This window comes from Loxodonta africana, chromosome 1 (assembly GCF_030014295.1).
Source record: "Loxodonta africana isolate mLoxAfr1 chromosome 1, mLoxAfr1.hap2, whole genome shotgun sequence".
Classification (NCBI taxonomy): domain Eukaryota; kingdom Metazoa; phylum Chordata; class Mammalia; order Proboscidea; family Elephantidae; genus Loxodonta; species Loxodonta africana.
In genome coordinates this window covers 214,444,854-214,463,067 of record NC_087342.1, presented here as the reverse complement: position 1 = coordinate 214,463,067, position 18,214 = coordinate 214,444,854, and positions in this window count along the sequence as shown.

The window sequence follows — 18,214 nt, the reverse complement described above, 5'->3', positions numbered from 1 at the left end:
AGCACAATTAAGTGTTCTAGAATTCCCATTCGTCACGATGTTATCCATGATTTGTTATGATCCACACAGTCAAATGCCTCAGCATAGTCAATAAAACAAAGGTAAACATCTTCTTGGTATTCTCTGCTTTCAGCCAAGGTCCATCTGACATGAGCAATGATATCCCTCATTTCATATCCTCTTCTGAATTTTTTTTTTTTTCTGAATCTGGCTTGGTTTTCTGGCAGTTCCCTGTGGATGTACTGCTTTTGAATGATCTTCAGCAAGATTTTACTTGTGTGTGATATTAATGGTATTGTTTGATAATTTCCACATTCTGTTGGATCACCTTTCTTTGCAAGGGGGACAATTATGGATCTCTTCCAGTTGGTTGGTCAGGTAGCTCTCTTCCAAATTTCTTGGCATAGACAAGTGAGCACTTCCAGCATTGCATCCATTTGTTGAACATCTCAGTTGGTATTCCTTCAACTCCTAGAGTCTTGTTTTTTCACCAATATCTTCAGTGCAGCTTGGACTTCTTCCTCAAGTACAATAGGTTCTTAATCACTTGCTACCGCCTGAAATGGTTGAATGTCCACCAGTTATTTTTGGCAGAGTGACTCTGTGTAGTCCTTCCATATTTTTTGGATGCTTCCCAAATTGTTCAATATTTTACCCATAGAATACCTCAGTATTGAAACTGGAAACTAGAATTTTTGCTTCCGTTTTTTTACCTTGAGAATGCAGAGCGTGTTCTTCCCTTTTGGTTTTCTAACTCCAGTTCTTTGTACATTTCATTATAATATTTTACTTTGTCTTCTTGAGCTGCCCTTTGGAATCTTCTGTTCATTACTTTTGCTTCATTATTTATCCCATTTGCTTTAGCTACTCGATGTTCAAGAGAAAGTTTCAGAGTCTCTTCTGACATCCATTTTGGTCTTTACCTTCTTTCCTGTCTTTTTAATGGCCTTTTGCTTTCTTCATGTATGATGTCCTTGATGTTATCCTACAACTTGTCTGGTCCTTGATGTTATCCTACAACTTGTCTGGTCTTCGGTCATTAGTGTTCAATGAATCAAATTCATTCTTGAGATGTTCTCTAAATTCAGGTGGGCTATCCTCAAGGTCGTACTTTGGCTCTCATGGGCTTGTTTTAATATTCTTCAGCTTCAACTTGCATATGAGCCTTTGATAGTTTGTTTTGCAGTTGGCCTTGTTCTGACTGATGATATTGAGCTTCTGCATTGTCTCTTTCCACAGATGTAATTGATCTGATTCCTGTGTATTCCATCAAGTGCAGTCTATGCATATCGTTGCCGTTTATATTGTTGAAAAAAGGCATTTCCAATGAATAAGTCATTGGTCTAGCAAAACTCTATGGTGAGATCCCCAGTGTAGTTTCTATCACCAAGGCCATATTTTCCAACTACCAATCCTTCTTTGTTTCCAACTTTTGCATTTCAATTACCAGTAATTATCAATACATCTTGATTGCATGTTTGATCAATTTTAGACTGCAGAAGTTGGTAAAAATCTTCAATTTCTCCATCTTTGGCATTAGTGGTTGTTGCGTAAATTTGAATAATAGTCATATTAACTGGTCTTCCTTATAGTCATGTGGTTGTTATCACTGACAGCTTTGAACTTCAGGATAGAGCTTGAAATGTTCTTTTTGACGATGAATACAATGCCATTCTCTTCAATTTGTCATTCCTGGCTTAGATTGTCTGATTCAAAATGGCCAATTCCAGTCCATTTCAGCTCACTAATGCCTACAATATCTATCTTTATGCGTTTCATTTCATTTTTGACAACTTCCAATTTTTCTGGATTCATACTGTGTACATTCCTCATTCCAATTATTAACGGATGTTTGCAGCTATTTCTTCTCACTTTGAGTCATGACACCTCAGCACATGAAAGCCCTGGAAGTTTTACTCCATCTATGTCATTATAGTCGACTACTTTGAGGAGGAGCCCTGGTTGTGCTGTGGTTAAGCATTCACCTGCTAACTGAAAGGTCAATGATTCAAATCCACCAGCTGCCCTGTGAAAGAAAGATGTGGCAGTCTGCTTCCATAAAGATTTACAGCCTTGGAAACCCTATGATGCAGCTCTACTCTTTCCTTTAGGGTTTCTTTGAGTAGGAATCAACTTGATGATAGCTGGTTTTTGTTTTGCTTTCTACTTTGTGGAGTCAGCTCTTCCCCAGGCATATTTTGAGTGGTTCCAACCTGAGGGTCTCATCTTCTGGTACTATATCAGACAATGTATCAGTGGTATTCATAAGGTTTTCACTGGCCAATTTTTTTTTTAATAATTTTTATTGTGCTTTAAGTGAGAGTTTACAAATCAATTCAGTCTTTCACATATAAACTTCTATACATCTCACTACATGCTCCCAATTACTCTCCCCCTAATGAGACAGCCTGCTCCCTCCTTCCAGTCTCTCTTTTCGTGACCATTTTGCTAGCTTCTAACCCCCTCTAACCTCCCATCTCCCCTCCAGACAGGAGATGCCAACATAGTCTCAAGTGTCCACCTGATGTAAGTAGCTCACTCCTCATCAGTATCTCTCTCCAGCCCATTGTGCAGTCCAATCCATGTCTGGCGAGTTGACTTCAGGAATGGTTCCTGTCCTGGGCCTACAGAAGGTTTGGGAACCATGACTGCTGGGGTCGTTCTAGCCTCAGTCAGACCATTAAGTCTGGTCTTTTTGGCCAGTTTTTTTAGAAGTACATAGATAGGTCCTTCTTAGTAGTCTGTCTTACTCTGGAAGCTCTGCTAAAACCTGTCTACCATGGGTGACCCTGCTGGTATTTGAAATACCAGTGGCATAGCTTCCAGCATCACAGGAACTTGAAAGCCACCACAGTATGACAAAATGACAGATGAGTGTGGCAGACACATTTAGCACTCGCTAAATTTCACATGCTCTTTCCCAGTCTCCCTTGCGGTTGGGTTGAGGCCTTGTGGCTATTTCTGGCTAATGGGATAGGAGCATATGTATGCCACTTCCAGACTGAGGCAATTAAGAGCCAATCCACCTCTCCCAATTTTTTTTTGTTTCACCGCACCATGACAACACGTTCTAGATGGTATAGCTCCAAGATGGAGGTCACTGCCCAACTTGCATTGGACTTTACCTGAGCAAGAAATAAAACTTTGTTATTTTAAGGCACCCAGATATGTGGGCTTGTCTACTGTAGTAGCTAGTGTTAGTTATCTCAATTAAGACAGACTAAAAGATGTGGAAGAGTAAGGATCGGCATTTTAATTTATCAAGAAAAAAATTTAGTTCTTAAGGTCTAAAAGAACTATTCAAAATTTGAAATTTATCAAGAAAAAAGATTCAGTTCTTAAGGTCTAACAGAACTAGTCAAAAATAGATTGGTCAAAAAAAAAACTATTGATCTACTGTAGTTGCTTCCTAGGGCTGCCATAACAAAATACCACAAATTGTATAAGGCTTTAAACAACAGAAATTTATTGTCTCACAGTTCTGGAAACTATTATTCTGAGTTCAGATTGTTGGCAGGGCCATGTTCTCTCTGAAGGCTCTAGGGGAAGATCCTTCTGGTTGCCACTGGTATTCTTTGGCTTGCAGCTACAGCATAACTCTGTTGTTAACAAACTCATTGCTGTTGAGTCAATTCCAACTCATAGTGACCCTGCAGGACTGGGTAGAACTGCCTCATATGGTTTCTAAGGCAGTAATCTTTATGGAAGCAGACTGCCACATCTTTCTCTGTAGAGAGGCTGGTGGGTTCAAACCACCAACCTTTCAGTGCTATACCCACTGTGCCTCCAGGGCTCCTTACTCTGTTGTTACCTGGCCATTTTCTCTATGTCTGTCTCCCTGTTTCTCTTCTTCTTTTATAAGGATACCATTTAGATGGAATTAGGATCCACCCTATCCTGTATGACCTAATGTTAACTGATAATATCTTGGAAGACCCTATTTCCAAACAACATCATGTTCACAGGTACTGAGGAGGGTAGGACTTCAACATATCTTTTTTTTGTTTGTGGGGGCGGGGGGCACAACTCAATGCATAACATCCATCGAATGAGATTTTGAACTCTGAGTCACTAAAGTATTTAAGAAGAGCTTGGATGGAAGGGGTGCTATTAAATCGCTGCTGAGGTTCTGCCTGTTGTACCTACTCCCCGTGATTTTTGGGAGACTCAATGAAATGGTGCCTGTGAAAGGCTACGTGAACTTAAAAAAAACGTGAACTTAAGACAGTGTTAATTCATAAATGATGGGTTTAGGGAAAGTGTTGTTAGTTGCCGCGAAGTTGTCTCCGACTCATGGCAATCTTATGTATAACAGATTGAAACTTTGCCCAGCCCTGTGCCGTCTTTATGATTATTGGTATGTTTGAATCCAAAGGGAAAGGGTACTATGTTTTTCCTTTGCAACTCAACTTACTCTTTTTGTCACTTCTAAGGAAGAAAAGACTCAAGATTCTGTTTATTGCATTTCCTGTCCCTTTGTAGGACTATTAAGCCAGATGATTTTGACATGGGCTCCAGGCAATTTTCTTTCCTAATTTACTAGATTTTTTCAGACCTTGAGCTAAGTTGTGCCTTTAGGGTTGTTGCCAGGCAACAGCTTAAAACCGTTGGTCTAAAACACTTCATAGTAGTAGCCCATCTTTTAAAAAAAGTAAAACTTTGGTAGTTTCTCTTGACCTCAGTTAAAAACAAAAGATTAACTAGCATTTTGAAAGGTGGCCTTCAGTACTTGTAGAATGTTCTTTTGCTGTTTAGAGTGCTGGTAATGGGTTTTCACTCTTTTAATATAACACACAAAAAAAGCAACTGGCCTTCAATCACCATCACTAGATAACACTCAGAAAAATTGTTAACGTGGTGGTGAAGTTGGTCCTACTCAGCAAACAATTGAGATTACTGGTCAGACCTTTAACAGGGTGTAGAGGCATTATATGGGTGAGAAGCCTGCTGGGAGGAACTCAGTAAAGTAGAGGAAATTAAAAATAACAAGTGGGCTCCCAGCACATGACATCCCAGTAAGAGGACTGGCTACCAACTACTGTCCAGGAACTCTCCAGAGGGGCAGTTGGCTTTTCCATTTTAAACCAACACAATTCTTTGGAGAAAGAAATAGAATGGAAGGTTAGTGACAGGAGGAGTTTACAGCTCCTCTAGTTCAAACTCCCCATTTTGAAGGAGTTTGAAAACAAAGAGCAGTTCGCCTAGTGTCACAGAATTAGTAGCAGACCCAGGACTAACACTCGAACCTCCCAGTTTCCATTCCGTGCCTTTCGTATTATACTACTGATCCATTCCCTGGAGAGGTACGATTCAAGTGATTGTGGGTAAAATTCATCCATCTAAGAAAAGATAGCCTTAGGCTGTGGAGTTAGTGTTGTGTGTATGTATTCATTCATTCATTGTTCCTGACCTCAAGGAGCTTCCATTCTTATGTGGAAAGACCTTATGTAGAAATAGTGTTCACTGACCCAGACACTGACTTAGAAGAGAGATTTGCATACTCTTTTCCTTATAAAGCATATCAGTGTTTTACAAGGCTCTTCTCTTAAGCAGGAAACCCTGGTGGCGTAGTGGTTAAGTGCTACGGCTGCTAACCAAAAGGTTGGCAGTTTGAATCCGCCAAGCGCTCCTTGGAAACTCTATAGGGCAATTCTACTCTGTCCTCTAGGGTCACTATGAGTTGAAATCAACTCGACAGCCGTGGTTTTGGTTTTTTTTTCCTCTTAAGCAGAGTGATCCCCCATTCCTGATTTCTGTTTCTTTAGCTGTAAAGGTTAACGCTGCTCACTTTGCCTCATGAGCCAAGGGGGATTAAGATCACCTGTTCTGCTCTTCTGGAGCTCCTCGGGGGGTGAGAGGTATGGACAGTCCTCCCAGGACCATTCAGGCAGGATGACACCTATCCTTCTTTCCAGGCTATGTGGATGTCAGAGGGCCAAGCTCTTTTTAGGAAGATCAGTGCTCTGATCCTTGTCCAGAACTTTCCTTTTTGTACCCTGGGCTTCCGTCTGGCTCAGAGACCAAAGTCAGTCTTGTGCAGCCTCTCTTAGTCTAGGCCCTGGCAGCTGCTCTACGCAGGAAGGGGGTTGGTAGATGGAATGGAGCTGTGTGAGCAGGGGAGCAGATACATGTTTTAACATCAGTTTTCCAGAATCCCAATTTGAATGTAAATTTAGTTCATATTGTGCTTTCTTCCCTGAGGAATCCCTCCCCACTGCTTCTTGAATAGCCATCTTATCGGTGTTCACAGTGAAGGTTACAGTATTATGGATGTCCTGCCGTGATCTCTCTTTTGGACCTGGCACACCACATAAAGTCATGTTGCTGTGAGCACCAATCTTTAGTGGCACGTGTTGGGAATATGACACTTTGGGGCCAGAATCACATAGCAGATACATTTAAGAACCATGGAACTTATCTTTTGGGATCATCAGCTGGCGTTGCTCTAGAGAGAGTGGTCAGTCTGAGGGATATCAATTTGAGACAAAGAAGGTAAACCTTGAGCTAGATGAATCAGTGGGTCAAGGCCTGAAGCAGATACGAGGTTTGAGGACAAACAAAAAAGTCAAAATTCAGATGAAGTAGAGAAGGAAGAAGAGCATGAGCCACCTGTAAGCTGCCCAGGTGGCTATCTTTATCAGGGACATTGTTTCTTCAGACAGAGATGCTCACTGACAGAGGACAAAGCTGAAAGCTGCCCCCGGCCTGTATGACAGTAGCAGTGGTAGTATAAGCCCTTCCTTTGGCACAAATGCAGAAATAAGTTTCAGGAAAATGTAAAGGTTATAGGTTAGCTGGATCACCTTCCATGTGAGTGCAAGCGCTGGCTCTGATGTTAGTCTGTCTTCTTATGTTCACTGCCATCTTAATTATCTAGTGCTGCTATAACAGAAATAGCACAAGTGGGTGGCTTTAACAAACAGGAATTTATTTATCACAGTTTTGGAGGCTAGAAGTCCAAATTCAGGGTGCTGGCTTTTGGGGACAGCTTTCTTTCTTTGTTCACTCTGGATGGTGGTCCTTGTCTTTTTGAGCTTCTGCTCCTGGGTGATCTTCATGTAGCTTGGCATCTTCCTTCCCCCATCTCTGCTTCTCTCCCTTACTTGTTTAATCTCTTTTATATCTCAAAAGAGATAGACTCAAAATACATCTTAATCCAGCCTCATTAACAGGACAAAGATACCGTAATCCTCATTAACATAACCTAATCCTGCCTCTTTAACATAATACACAACACATTCATAAATGGGATTGAAAACACAGGCAGAGGCTAGGATTAACAACATATGTTTTGGGGGAATACAATTCAATCCATAACATTCCACCCTTTGTTGTTGTTCTTATTGTTAGGTACCTTTGAGTCAGTTCCAACTCATAGCGACCCCATGTATAATAGAACAAAACACTTCCTGGTCCTGCACCATCCTCACAATCATTGTTATGCTTGAGCCCGTTGTTGTGGCCACTGTGTCAATCCATCTCATTGAGGGTCTTCATTTTCACTGACCCTCTACTTTGCCAAGCATGATATCTTTCTCCAGGGACTGGTCCCTCCTGATAACATGCCCAAAATATATGAGATGAAGTCTCACCATCCTTGCTTCTAAGGAAAATTCTGGTTGTACTTCTTCTAAGACAGATTTGTTTGTTCTTTTGGCAGTCCATGGTATATTCCATATCCTTCACCAACACTATAATTTCAAGGCATAATTCTTCTTTGGTCTTTCTTATTCCACCCTTTGACCTCTCAAAATTAATGTCCTTGCCACATGTAAAATACATTCACTTCATCACGTCATCCCAACAGTCTTAAATCAAACCTAAGCCCAAGATCTCATCTTTTGAATCATTTAAATCAAATATGGATGAGACTTCAGATGTATTCCCTCCTGGGGCAAAATTCTTCTTCATCTGTGAACCTATGAAATCTACAGCACAAGTTGTCTGTTTCTCAAGTATAATAGTGGAACAAACACAAGGTAGGCATTTTCATTACAAGTGGGAGAAATTGGAGGAAAAGAAGGTATCTTAGTTAACTGTTGTCGTTGTTGTTAGGTGCTGTCGAGTCGGGTCCAACTTATAGCTACCCCATGTGCAACAGAGCAAAACTCTGCCTGGTCCTGTGCCATCCTTACAATCATTGTTATGCTTGAGCCCATTGTTGCAGCCACTGTGTCAATCCACGTCATTGATTATCTAGTGCTGCTATAACAGAAATACCACAAGTGAATGGCTTTAACAAACAGAAATGTATTCTCTCACACTTTAGGAGGCTAGAAGTCTGAATTCAGGACACTGGCTCCAGAGAAGAGCGAGCTCTCTCTGTCAGCTCTAGGGAAATGTCCTTGTCATCAATCTTTGCCTAGGTCTAAGAGTTTCTCAGTGCAGGAACCCCAGGCCCAAAGGATGGGCTGGGCTTCTGGCTCCTCTTTCTCGGTGGTAGGAGGTCACTTTCTCTCTGCTTCCTTCTCTCTGCTTTTATCTCTTGTAGGGTGGTGAAGGGGGTGGGGGTGACTCAAAATACATTCCACCTTAATCTTACTTTATTAACATAACAAACATAACCTAATCCTCATTAACATGACCTGATCCTGTTTCGTTAACATAATGGATAGCTCACTCCCAAATGGAACAATAACCACAGGCTTAGTAGCTGGGATTTATAACACATCACAAAATGGAGGATATATCAGATCACAAAATAGAGGACAACCACACAGTACTGAGAATCATGGCCTAACCAAGTTGACATATATTTTTTGGAAACCCAATTCAATCCATGACAGAAGGGATAATAGGCACCAGGCAAGTCCAAAACCCAGCAGAACAATTTATGTTAGCTTTTAAGGCTTGAAAACAACCCTTTGTTCTCTGAGCCCATCTGGACAGTGGCTCTGCCTTCCAGACTCTTTTTTCCAGACTCTGGGTGTCGATCATTCCCTCTGGATTCTAGGTAGAGGCCAGACTGATGTTGGGGTCCCCTTCATAATCAGGGCTTCAGTGGCACTGGCTGCTGGAGGAGATATGACTACTGCCTTTGTAGACCATGCTCCATGTCCTGCAGATACTGCCCTGATCATGGAGTAGAAAGCTTTGCAGTAGCAGCCTTGTAGACCTCCCATCCAAAAGCTGCTACATACTTTTATACTTTTTGTTGGAGGATATCTTGCCTCTGAGAGAGAGAGTGCCTGGTGGGGCAGGGCTGTGCAAGAACATCCTTCTGAAGCACAAATTGCTTTGGATTTTTCAACTGCTGTTTGGGAGTTCTTTTGCTGCTTTTGTGATTGTTGGTTTTGCACTGCATGCTCTAGTCCGGGCTTTCTCTGGGGGACTATAATTCTATAATTGGCATGGCCAGGGGTTATAGCACTGATGAACCCTTATGCTCTATTAGAAGGGACAAACAGCTCATAGAGTCTTCCTAAAGGCAGCATTTTTATACTTGGTCTTCTGGAGTGGTCTTTGTCTTTGGGCTACTATGTGTCAATGACTGGTAAAACCTATGGCTATTGTTCTTTGAAGCCTACTACCATTTCCTAGATGCACATCCCTAGTCCCAGCCATGGGCCATAGTTCAGCCCTCATGCCAAAGCTGTTGCAGTTGGCCCCTGAGTTGCTCTGCAGCTCCACACTGTATATTTTGCCCTAGAAGCAATGGTGGTGACTTGACCACTATTTGGGGAGGTGCCTGCTGCAGCTGAGAGCACAATGACTTGGGTTCTTCAGAATCTGCTCCTGGAACTGCAGCTTCTCTTGACAATTCTGAGGTTGTTGAGGCTGTTGTAGATGACATTTGTTAGCCATTCTGCTGCTGTCCTTGCAGTAGTGAATAAAGACTATTTTTCTGCTCTTCGTGCTGCTGCGTCACTCCATGCACACTGTAAATACAGTGCAGAAGTTAGGGGCTTGCATACATTCTTTCCCCTTTCTCAGCCCTGTCCTTGTTAGAACAGTCCACAGAAGATGTAGGAGGATGAAGGCCAATTGCTGATCTGTAGCTGGGAAACAGAGAGCCAGGGAACAGCCCACTTTCTGTGTTGCCTTGATACTCCAAAGCATAGCCTTGTTTTTTTTCAATGTTTGGAACCCCAGAGTGGTCTGAGCCAATCTGTTGAGTGGGAACTCCTTGTGTGTCCAGAGAGGAGCAGCTAGCTCTATTGAGCAGAATCTCCTGGGCATAAAGAAGCTCTACTCAAGGATATAGTTGGGAGCTTCAGACAATATTCTGAAGGCTTAAAAGTGAGTGACCTTGGACAAGAAACTTTTTTCATTTTTTGGCCACAAATATCCTTTGTCTCTCTTTAGCTGGTAGCTGAGCTGTCTTGTTCTGGAACCAGTTACAAATTACACCCATAGAACAATGGGCTAGGTTGGACAGCTCTCTCCTGGTTGTAAAATCAGGTTAAAGATCCTCTGAAAATTTGTTATTAAGTCCAAGCAATTCTTCTATAGTAAATGTATGTTGTTCTCTTCTTTTTCCGCATTTCTGTCCTATCCCTTTTACTTTTTCATGACCACCCTCTTCAGGTGGAGAGCCATTAGAAGCCATGTTGATCTCTTTCCAAGTGATAGAATGATGGACTTTGGAGCAGTGTCTTAGGCAGGGTACTCTGGAGGAGTAAAACCAGTGAATTGTATATATATAAATACATAAAGAGAGATTTATCTCAAGAAAATGGCTTACGCAGTTGTGGAGGCTGGCAAGTCCCAAATCCTTGGGTCAGGCATCAGGCTGCGGGCTTCTCCTAACTCACCTGGTTGCAGGGACTGATGAACCCAAGATCTGCAGGTCAGGCAGAAGGCTGCTGGATCACTTCCCAAGAACCAGAGGTCAGAGGATGATGAATTGGATGCAGGATGCAGAGCAAAGAGAGCTTCACTGGGATATCGATTCATATCCTGGAGACAGGCCACATCCCCTAGGAAAATCACATTTCAACTGACTGGCTGCTTATAGCCAATCTTATCATGGAGGTGATTACATTATATCAGATCTCATCATGGAGTGATTACATTATATTACATTATGGAAGAGCAATCAGTCCAATGTCTGCCAAACCACTGAGAAAAATAGCCTCGCCAAGTTGACACATAACATTAACCATCACAACTACCAAACTTCCCGACCTTGTCCCTGCAATTACACATGCACGCACACACACAAGTGCTAAACTAAGTTTCATTTAACTTTCTTGTCATTTTCAGGGCTTAGCCAACTTCCTCTTTCCTTGGGCTGCTCTCCTCTGTCTACTATGATTTCTCAATCCATGCTGATCTTAGGCAGCACCACAGGCTTCAAACACTTTCAGATGATGTCCTCTAGTCCTCAAAATCTATCTGTTCGGTGTCTTCATTTCTAAGAACCTTTGGGTGTGGTTGGTTCTAATCCGATATACTAATTCCACCTAATGGTTGGTGGGAATTTACTGTGTTATATCATTCAGAGTATATATTTGCATGTTAACAGGGTCTATTATGAATTAAATTATTTTCCCCTAAAATATGTGTTAGGATTCTAACCCTTACATCTGTGGATGTAATACTGTTTGGAAATATGGCTTTCTTTATGTTAATTAGATCATGCATGAGTAGGGTAGGCTCCAAATCTAATCACTCCTGAGTTATAAAAACAGCAGATGAGACACAAGCTAGATACACAGCCACAGGGGGAAGATGGACACTGAAGACAGAGGCAGATGAATCTATAAGCCCAGGAACTCTAAGGATCTTAGGTTATTAGAAGCTGAAATATATAAAGAATGATATCTCCCGAGAGCCACACCCTGAATTTGGACTTCTAGCTTCCTGAACTGTGAGAAAATAAATTTCTGTTCTTTAAAGCCATCCTCTTGTGGTATTTCTCATATGCACATGAAAGCCGAATGATGAATAAGAAAGACCGAAGAAGAATTGATACCTTTGAATTGTGGTTTCGGTGAAGAATATTGAATATGCCATGGACTGCCAAAAGAACGAATAAACCTGTTTTGAAGAAGTACAACTAGAATGCTCCTTAGAAGCAAGGATGGTGAGACCACGTCTCACATACTTTGACATGTTATCAGGAGGGATGAGTCCCTGGAGGACGACATCATTCTTGGTAAAATAGAGGGTCAGCAAAAAAGAGGAAGGCCCTCAATGAGATGGACTGACACAGTGGCTGCGACAATGGGCTCAAACATAACAATGACTGTGAGGATGGCACAGGACTGGGCAGTGTTTAGTTCTGTTGTACATAGCAGCCCTATTACTCAGAGCTGACTCAATGGCACCTAACAACAAACAACAATTTGTGGCATTTGTGTTACAGCAGCACCAGCTAAGACAGGGTTCTTCTGAGTTTTATCCCAAATGAACTGCCAGCAGAGCTGAGAGTAGGGTGAAGTGAGTGAGGTGCCTAGGTGTAAAATTTAAAGAGGTACTTGCACAACTCTGAGAGTGAGGTTCTCCTTAAATTTTGTGCCCTAGGCACTTTACTTGCCTCACCCTAGTTCAGTCCCTGACTCCTAGAACGGTGCGAATGTAGGGCACTGTGACCAGCAAGAAGAGAGATAATTCTAACAGCCTCCATGCATTCCTTAAGTGTCTGCTTGTCAGTTGAAGATATCTCCACAGGCACCATTTGAGGCCTAGTGAATGTTGGCATGCTTTTTATAGTATCTTACATTCACAACAAGCATGTTTGTTAAAAAATATAGTCCTGAGAAAGAAACCTAATAACCAGGTAAAAAATAGTTGAAAGTTCAGTGACTTCTGGAAATAAATTCATGTATGCATAGATTGCTATGACTGCCAAAAAGTTAACGTGTAAGTTAATTAATTTCCTCCATTACAGGGCACTGTTCTTTAGGTACAAGTCTGAGTTGTTTACAACAAAAAAGGGAACTACTTATGGAAAAACATAAGGATAAATCTAAAAGGAGAGGGGGAGGAAAAAGATGAGTGAGCTAAGCCAAGGGTTCCTTTGAAGAACAGATTGGGCCACTGGTGTTGGGTCCCACATGATGCATAAATACTTTGTTGTTGTTAGTTGCTGTTGAGTCAGCTCCAACTCATGGTGACCCCATTTATAACAGAATGAATGTTGATCAGTCCTGCGCCATTCTCATGATAGTTGGTACGTTCGAGTCCACTGAGTCTATTGTGTCAGTCCATCTCACTGAGGGTTTTCCCCCACCTTCACTTTACCAAGGATGAAGTCCCTCCACTTCCTTCCACTTTTTCAAACATGATGTCCTTCTCCAGCCATCAGTCCCTCCTGATGATGCGTTCAAAGTCAGTTAGCTGAAGTCTCAGACAATATTATGTGATCCATAGGTTTTTCATTTGCTAGTTTTTATAAGTAGATCGCCAGGCCTATTTTAATTTGAAAACTCCATGGAAAACTGTCCATCTGTGATGACCCTGCTGGTATTTGAAATACTGGTGACACAGCAACATGAAATAATATGCATATATGTGTATATTATTTACATGGAAATATACATTCATATAAACACACTCATCCCTGTGTGAGTATGTGTGTGTGTGTGTTTTGAGAGACAGAGAAATCAAAGGATTTTAAGAGATTTCATTTATAGATTAAAAAGGTAAATTTCTCCATTTACATTCAATTATTTTTGGATGTTGTCCTAGGGTTTCTTCTTTATCTGTAGTGATAGTGCTACAAAGTAATTGAGCTTTATTAAACTGAGCCATATGAAATTGCTGGTTTTTGTAAGTCAAAGACGGTCAAATATTGCCAATTTTCCTGGTTCAACCTACTTTATGGCCATATTAGATTTGGATTTAGGTAGTTCATGCACAAAAACTGGTTTAAGTGTTCAGGGCAGAGGAATTCGCATGCACAGGAAATGAAAGGCCCTGTACCGGTGGGACCTTCGCCACGTGGTTGGTACAAGGTTACTGGGGAGAGGAGTGGTCCATGAGGTTACAAAGATGATACCAACATGGTGACACCTAGCATGCATTTTGTGCAGGCTTTTCTCCAGACACTGTGCCAACACTATTAGAACAGATCCTGATGACATCTCACCAGGCCCAGGAATAGTTGCAGGGCCAGCCTAGGGTAGGCTCAGTGCTCACCGGGGTAGGCCCCGTCAGTGGAGAGCACCACACTATGGGAGGAGGAGGAGAGTGGAGGTTTGTCGGGACCACAGTTTCAGTAGCTCCACCACCAGCACAGCCACTCTTGGAACCTGGCAGCGGTGGTGTTGGAGGGGAGGGTGTGAACCAGATGAGCCCATCAGAGCTGTACAAAGGCAAGAGGGTAGGCTGCTTGTAGTCTTTGGGGCCTTTTCCCCAGGCTGTTCCGAGACCCACCTGCTGGGTTTGTGGAGAAGGCTGAGGCTCTGAGGGCCAAGGAGATGCCCATGGTACCATGTGTAAATGTCAAAGATGTCTTTGTGACTGGCCAGAGGGGACAAGTTGGCAACACAGAAGGCAAGGTTCAGCTCCTGGCTGATCCCGCTGCAGCTTTGGGAAGGAGACAGATTTGTTACTAGATGATTCATTGGTGGTGATACTGTTTTAGCATCTACGGCCCAAGAAGTTGTCCATGGTGATAGAGGACAGTGTGATGAAGGCCCTGAACCTGGAGCCAGATGGCACAGGCCTCACCTGCAGTCTGCTCCCCAATGTTACTTGGTAGCTCTGAATCCTGGGCAAGGGTCCCTGGTCCAACCTCAGCTGGGGTTGCCCAATTGGAATGTTGGCCAGATTTCTGTAATAAACACTTCTGGTAAATAAGACAAAACAGAAACACAAAACCTCACAAGACTGCTATGAAGCAGGTGTTATCATTTCCTCTCATATTGTCCACATTTTACTGATGAAGGAATGAAGTTTCAGCCAGGTACCTGGTAAATTGCAGATCAGGGACAGAAACTGGGGTTTTCTGGTTCCAAGGTCCATACTTAAAATCACCATATCATGCTACCCTCCCTTGTTTTCCACTGTCAGAATTGTTGTCCTGTACTCTTATCATTGTTTATGTGTTTGTTTCCCCCACTAAGTGAAAATCTTGTAGATGGCAAAAACTTTTGCATCCCTGGTTGATTCATTGGTGGTGCCTGTCACATAGCATTGATCAATCAATAACTACTTGTTTTTGAATTTGGAACAGATTTATGTTGAGGTGCTTTGAAAACTGTACACCAAAAAAAAAAAAAAAAAAACCCATTCTGACTCATAGCACTATACAAATATATTACTGTTATGTAGAAATACATGTAACTCCTGTACAACTGTTTATAAGCAAATATAGAGTGTGGTACCTAATGATCTAATGTATGCCTAAGGTAATGAACTTCTAATCCAGTATTACTATTATTTGATACAATTTTTGCCAGCAACTGGAGGTTAAGGGATATTTCCAGGAAGAAATAAAAATGGATTTCTCTCCTTAACAGTTGTAGAAAGAAGTAGCAATCACAGAGCATTTTCCATATAGGATAAAGTTTAAGCTGGGAAAGGCAACTAGATTTCATGTCACTTACTGTCTATCTCTGATTGATTGGTACTGGCTGGCTGGAACACTTGAGAAAGATTCTGAGGCTACAATTGGCCCTGCAACAGAGTGTCATGATTAAGTGGCAATGTCTACTACGGGCAAAGACTAGGGGTGGGCAACATGAGGACCATATTTCCCTCTGCCCTGCTTTAAGATATACAGGACTAATACTTCTTTACTATTCTTGTGAATTACCTAGGTTTGCCATTGGGGAGGAGGCAGGAATAAAGATTCAATTTTGAAGGGAGCCAGAAGGAATTTCTTATTTATTGTACTTTAGATGAAGGTTTATAGAACAAACTAGTTTCTCATTAAACAGTTAGTACACATATTGTTTTATGACATCGGTTAACAACCCCAAGACATGTCAATACTCTCCCTTCTCAACCTTGGGTTCCCTATTACCAGCTTTCCTGTCCCCTTCTGCTTTCTAGTCCTTGTCTCTGGGTTGGTGTGCCTCTTTAGTCTCATTTTGTTTTATTGGCCTGTCCGATCTTTGGCTGAAGGGTGAACCTCAGGAATGACTTCGTTACTGAGCTGAAAGGGTGTCTGGGGACCATACTCTCAGGGTTTCTCCAGTCTCTGTCACGCCAGTGAGTCTGATCTTGCTTTTTGAGTTAGAATTTTGTTCTACATTTTTCTCCAGCTCTGTCTGGGACCCTCTATTGTGATCCCTGTCAGAGCAGTCAGTGGTGGTAGCTGGGCACCATCTAGTTGTACTGTATGTACTCAGTCTGGTGGAGGCCATGGTAGATGTGGTCCATTAGTCCTTTGGACAAATGTTTCCCCCATATCTTTAGTTTTCTTCATTCTTCCTTGCTCCTGGGTGAGACGAGTGGAATATCCTAAATGGCCGCTCACAAGCTTTTAAGACCCCAAATGCTACTCACCAAAGTAGAATGTGGAACATTTTCTTTATAAACTATGTTATGCCAGTTGACCTAGATATTCCCTGAGACCATGGTCCCCCCACAGCCCTCAGCCCAGCAATTTAGTCCCCCAGGGAGTTTGGATGTGTCTATGGAGCTTCCATGACCTTGCCTTGTACAGATTGTGCTGGCTTCCCCAGTATTGTGTACTGTCTTACCCTTCACCAAAGTCACTACTTATCTGTTATCCCTTTAGTGTTTTTCCATCCCCACCCCTCTCCTCCCTTATAACCGCGAAACTTGTTTCTTTTTGTGGGCAAACCTTTTCATGAATTTTTATAATAGTGGTCTCATACAATATTTGTCCTTTTGTGATTGACTTATTTCACTCAGCATAATGCCCTCCAGATTCATCCATGTTATGAGATGCTTCACAGATTGATTGTTGTTCTTTTATCGTCGTGTAATACTCCATTGCGTATATGTACCACAGTTTATACATTCATCTATTAGTGGGCACCTATGTTGTTTCTATCTTTTTCCTATTATGAACAATGCTGTAATGAACATGGGTGTGCATATGTCTATTTGTGTGACAGCTCTTATTTCTGTAGGATATTAGAATGAATTTCTTGAACTACATGGTAAGCATTGTAACTGTGGCGGTGAAGATTAACTTTCTAAGTGCTGTCTTTGAAAAATACTATATTCTACCAATTTTCTTGCTTTAATGGTCAACCAGATAAAAACAGTTTAACCAGTGTTTACTAGGGATATGTTTGCTGGACTAGAAAAATCATCTGTCGGTGCCCATGTCGAAAGCCCATACCTGGTTGAGAACAGTCACAGATTCTGAATCTTCCTACTGGTTCTCATGGAAGCAATGTAGAGCAATAAGGAGAATAAAAACACACATACAAAGACATTTTTTAGTGAAACTAGAAGACTCAAACCTGCAAACTTCAAAATGCATGTAAGAGCAACCAAAATCAACTGGGGTCAGTAAAACCCTTTAGTGTCATTGAGGGTCCCAGCAGAGAGTCTCCAATTAGAATCCCCATCTTCACCGGGCCCTGGGCTTTTCCTCTGTTCCCCACCTACTAAGCACCTAATGAAACAGAAGCTCAAGTTCTCCATAGTTCTGTAGAAATCTTCATGGCAAATGCCAGCCTTAGTGTTTGCTTACCTGCCAGGCTTATTATTTTACCTAATTTTTAAGATTTTTGTATTTCTTACTTTTGTTCCAGCTAAACAGTGCATTTAAGATGATTCCTAAGGAAACATTTCATCTGTCCAACCAGAAAAGTCATTTAAGTTATCTAACCTATCATATTGTTGAACACAGAAGTCAAAATCAGAGTGTATCATGCTATTTTCTACTCAGATTTCCTGCTGGGGACATTTGACTTGGAGGCATGAAATTTACTCACATTTAGAACCACAAAGAGGAGAGCTGACCGAGTGTATTTAGGGGGCTCTCTACGCATTGTGGTCAAGTCCATTCTGACTCACAGCAACCCTATAGGAGAGAGTAGAACTGCCCCATAGGGTTTCTAAGGAGTGGCTGATGGAACTGAACTGCTGACTTTTTGGTTAACAGCCGTAGCTCATAACCACTGCACCAGCAGGGCTCCCAAGGTGCACTTAACTCAAGCTATGATGTTTTCAATTGCCTCATATGCATGCAAAAGCTGGAAGATGAATAAGGAAGACCGAAGAAGAATTGACGCCTTTGAATTATGGTGTTGTCAAAGAATATTGAATATTCCATGGGCTGCTAGAATAATGAACAAGTCTGTCTTAGAAGAAATACAGCCAGAATATTCCTTGGAAG